General features: G+C 50.2%; 1 pseudogene; it reads right to left on the bottom strand.

The window, feature by feature from the left end:
- Positions 1 to 2605: 2605 nt before the first annotated feature.
- LOC123057463 (L-type lectin-domain containing receptor kinase IX.1-like) lies at positions 2606 to 4739 on the bottom strand (annotated as a pseudogene).
- Positions 4740 to 5205: the final 466 nt, after the last annotated feature.

Consider the following 5205-nt stretch of genomic DNA (forward strand, 5'->3'; position numbering starts at 1 on the left):
TATAAACTAAAAATAAAAAAAATAAAGGTATGCCGACGGCAAGGCCGTCGGCATAGCTGCGCACACGGAGCTACGATCCCACGGTCGATGACATGGCATTGCACGCGGATTGATGACGTGGCAGATAGCATGGGCTAGGACTATGCCGACGGCTATGCCGTCGGCATATCTCTGCCACACCACAGGCCCTCACTCCCTCGGATCGATGACGTGTCGACGGCGCGAATCGGTGATGTTAGCAGTTCTATGCCGACGGCCGCCGTTATCCCCCGTCGGCGTAGTTTTGACGCCGTCAAACGGTCGCCGCTAATTGGGTAGGTGGGCCCTTTCTATGCCGACGACCTCTTCTATGCCGACGGTCCCCGTAGGCGTACCGCGAGCTGTCCCGACGGCCGTAATATGCCGACGGCCCCCGTCGGCATAGATACACATATGCCGACGGCTATTCTACGCCTACGGCCTGCCCTTGGCCGTCGGCATATGTCCATTTATGCCGACGGGCGCCGTCGGCATAGATGAGGCCGTCAGCAACTAGATAATTTCTGGTAGTGCATCGCGACTGCACGTATTATTCTTCTGAAGATATAACTTTATTCAGGCAGCACAATATGACAGTCTGTATGCTCACACATAGTCCAAGTCCTCATACCATACAGGAAAATTTGTTTCATCACATACATCATCTTTCTAGTACAAATCATTGCTCGACACTACACAAACAATCAACTCAGCCGCCTGCACTTTGTGAACTAGTACAACGTTAGGATTGCCACGGGTGTTCCTCCGATGCCCACCAAAGCCACAACTGGTGCACGTGGGTTCTTTCTCGGCTTCTTTGGCATGTCCATTGTCAGGGCAGGTCATGCTTGTTGAAATATATATATTGCCTATCTCCGTCCACCAGTTCGGACTTTTCGATGAGTTGGCTGAAGTATGAATTCAATATGATATCCGAGCCAAGAGGTCTTGAGTTCAAGGCCCTGCCAGATGCAATATTAAAATAAAAACGATTCTGCGGCCTACATCGAACCCACGTCTAAGGACTAAAATAGACTAGACATGAGGGGGAGTGTTGAAATATATTGCCCACCTTCGTCCATTAGTTCGGACTTTTGGATGAGTTAACCGGAGCATGAATTCAATAATGCTCTTGTACCATGGCTGCCTACAGATTGTGCAGAACCGGGTGCGCTTCCTCATGCCTCATTCATCGTCCTCGCCAATCCTTCTATTCTTTTTTTATAAAGAGAGTTTCCTCTCCAATTTCCATTATTAGAAATCACCATAGTCTTACTACAACCAAGCACCAGAACCATTTGCCAGCCCACATCACAGCGGCAAATCCTACGATGCACACTCCTTGAAGATGATGGAGGGCCAAAGCCACACCCTCCCTCCTCTGAAGTGCAGGCTACCCCCTAACCGAAAGATTGATTATAATTTACCAGACGCTGCCATTCATAATGAACAACTATTGACAATATCGCGGTTCTTTGGTTTCCCCTGTTCTTTGTTGCTCGTCATGTATGCAATTGACAACTATGCAATTACCCCACCGTCCTGAAGAACGTTTGATCATAATAAGTAACACAACCGGCTTCTTCTCAGCATTACTAAGGATGGGGCCACTTGCTGCACTCTTTTACATTTCGTTGGTACCATCACCATCACAAATCACAAACTCGTTACACGTTTTAGCATTTGCCGTGAATCCTTGCTATTTTTGCATCTACCATTTCCTTCCGCTCCTCGTGTGATCGATACTTTTACTTATCGAAAAGATCTAGTATAATTAATCCCGTACACTTATCGATAATTTTACTTGAGTAGCACAAAATGAAAGAAGATGCGCCATTTAGCGTAACTGTTTTCATGTGGGTCGAGTTTGAACTTGATATCGTTTGAGATGTGGTCATTGTAAATGTTGAGGGGAGAGGAGGAGTGTCCGACGGATGGAGTAGTGGAGGACTGGAGCGGAGCAGTAGTGGTGGAGATGGCCACCGGTGTGGTGGGGACATGGACAGGGAGAAGTCCAAGAGAAGGTAGCAAGTGAGGAGGACGGATGGGTAGTGGCGGAGCTACAGACAATATGGACCGATGGTCAGATTTTGCTAAGGTAAAGGGAAGCCAACAAATTTTGTTTTCTTGAGCCAACTTTACTCAGACACCTATTGATTTAACTATGGGTTGGACGGGTTATAGCACAGTTTTGCCTCTGCATAGCTCCGCCACTACGGATGGGTAACCGAAGAGGAGGATGGGGAACCAAGGATGTCCTCGAAGACCATGGCCACTAATACCAATCTAAAGTGAATATTGCCACTCTCTGTATTGATTGATAGCACTGCACAAGATTCGAATACATATAGGGGAGGAGTGCCCAACTACTTCCAAAAAATATGGCTCGCATGACTTGTGCGTGCGTGCCGGATATAGCCCTAGAGGATAGGGGAGGTACGAACAGTAAAGACAAATTGCTGTTGTACAAGGTATAACACGTTTAACAATTCCTTTATTAGTGATCCTTCATTTATATCAGAGTCTCTCTAGTAAAGTAAATTTGGTCATCTGCCACTGATGGCGTAAAGACACACTGCTGCAAACATCAATTGGCCGATGACGATGCATTGTATCCATGTGATCCAAGGGAAGCATCAGACAACGACCATGACAGGGCCGGCAGCATGACGTCCTCGGACTGTAAGACGTTCATGAGCTGCACGATGGACGGTCGTGTGCCCAGCCGTGGGTGCGTACACCAAAGCCCGACAACCAGCGCACGATGCATCTGCCGCTTACAGTCGCGGTCGAGCTGATGGTTACCATCCTGTAACCTCTTATCCACCGCTTCAAGGATGGTGCCTTTCTCATACAGGTCCCAGATCCACATGAGCAGCGGGATGACTTCCTCAACCTGGTGTTCCATCCCTATCCCTGGGCGCTGACCAGACACGACCTCCAACAGAACAACGCCAAAGCTGTAGACGTCCGCTTCTGGACTCGGTCGGCGTGAGCGAATAAGCTCTGGGTCTATATACCATTCGGTGCCCTTGACGATATTCGTCGTCTGCGGCCTGGCTCCATGATCCACAAGCCTTGCCAGCCCGAAATCCGCCAGCTTGGTACCGCGTGATGAGTCGAGGAGTATGTTGCTGGGTTTGATGTCACCATGCAGGACACATTGATCGCACTCTGTGTGCAGATAGCGTAGTGCAGATCCCAGTCCAAGGATTATTTTGTATCTGTACATACCGTATGTGTGTTAATCGAATCAGTAGACAGATTAACTGCCTCCTGATTAAATTACAACAATGGGTATCATCCAAAAAAGAGAGAAATTCCATGATGATTTTGCACGTACCTCTCAGTCCAAGTGAGCAGACGACTAGTGTTGTATATGTGCCGGTCGAGGCTGCCTTCCGACAAAAGTTCGTAGACGAGCAGGAGCCCTCTCCGGCTGTCGGACCAACCTAGCAAATGCACAAGGTTCCGGTGCCTCACCCGGCTGATGATCTTCACCTCTGCCTCGAACTCTCTCCTCCCCCGTGCAATCTCCTCCCCCGTGCAAACGATTCCGGAGACACCATTTTGATGGCAACGGGGTTGTCTTGGTCGCTAAGGCCGCTTCCCTGGTAGACATTACCGAAGCCCCCTTGCCCAAGCTTCTTCTCATCTGCGAAGCCCGTAGTGGCGGCCGCCAGCTCATGGTAGCGGTACCGTCTAGGGCCAACCCCTTTCTCGAACTCAGCTTGCTCACGTTTGCATCGTAGACGGATTATGTAAGCGCCACCGCCGAGCAACACAAGTAAAGCTACCGCACAAGGCACTAGCACATGCACCAGTGGCCGATGTCGCCGTGTAATGTCACTCGTTGTCACGGTGGCATCATCTAGAGTGGAGGTAAATGACCAATACAACACCTGATGCAGCTCGGCGCAGAAACCCGTTGCTCCGCTGAAGCCGACTGCAACTTGTCGGGGAAGTTCCCTCTTGATGTCCACAAATGTAAACACGTTGTACGATGGCCCGTCACCGTGGATCTGGAGAAGGGCGGCCAGAACACCCGTACGGTTGTCATAGCTGATCTCGGCGGTCATGATGGCGTCGTCGGAGACCATGCGCTTGGTAACGTTTACGTAGACCGTGGAGTCGATGGAGTTGACGTCTATGCCGACATGGTTGTCGCTATGGTCCCAGGGGTTGTTGAGGTAGGTGTCGAACTCCACCGCGACTATCCGATCATCACCGGTGGCATTGAAGTTGTTGCTGGTATTGAAGAGAGCAAGGTTCGGGCCCCAACTGTTGGGTGGGAGCCTTGACGGGTAGGGCGCCAGGAAGAAAGACATACCGTCAGCATTATCGTCGGTAGCGGTAGTGAAGTTACATAGACCAAAATGGTCATCCGAGTTGTTTTTTGGTCTGATCTGGAACGTGAAGCTGGAGGAGAAGCTGGCCACCTCGCCAGTGGCGTCGTCCCAGAGGGTCACCGGGCGCGTGTACGATGCCCGGCCTACGCTTAAGATGTTACCGTCTTTCTCGTTCTTCGTTAGCTCGATGAAGCCAGAGCCCATGCGCGTGTCACGTTCACACCTGAGCTCGGTGTCGCAAAGGTCGCCAGAGCCGGCGCTGGAGAAGTTGAAGCTGAAGGAGAGCGCGGTAGCCAGACCCGGCGAGTAGCAGAGGCAAATGATGATGTACACGGAGGCTGAGAGAAGGGGGTGAGGGCTCATGATCGCAGTAGCAACGTTGTTGCTGCTTTGGCTTGATCGGGATCGATCGAGCGGGGAGAAGCATGTACGGGGCAGGATCCATTGACAGATATTCTACCTACGTATATATGCACATAAGAGAGATTTGCCGGCTTCCGTTTTTCAATTTAATGGCAGCTCCGCCCGGGCAGCCTCAGGATCAGTTTTCTATTATTGAACACGGAGGATATGGACGTGATATGTCTCCTACCTTTGAGTTTTCTATTATTGTCTATTTTTTTCTCTCTTCTCTAGCTAATACTCCAACTATGTACTGGTACTACAAGGACGTTCGGACTTGGCACTTACTCCCGACACGATGCTGGATTGGAGTTCACCAGAATTGCCTGTGTCCAAAGAACGGGTTGAATATTTCCTACTTGATCCTAGTAATCAACGATGTTGCACCGAGTCACTGTTCTGCACAAGACGTCCCACCTGATGTCAGCGGCCCAAA

Source organism: Triticum aestivum, chromosome 3A, assembly GCF_018294505.1.
Source record: "Triticum aestivum cultivar Chinese Spring chromosome 3A, IWGSC CS RefSeq v2.1, whole genome shotgun sequence".
Classification (NCBI taxonomy): domain Eukaryota; kingdom Viridiplantae; phylum Streptophyta; class Magnoliopsida; order Poales; family Poaceae; genus Triticum; species Triticum aestivum.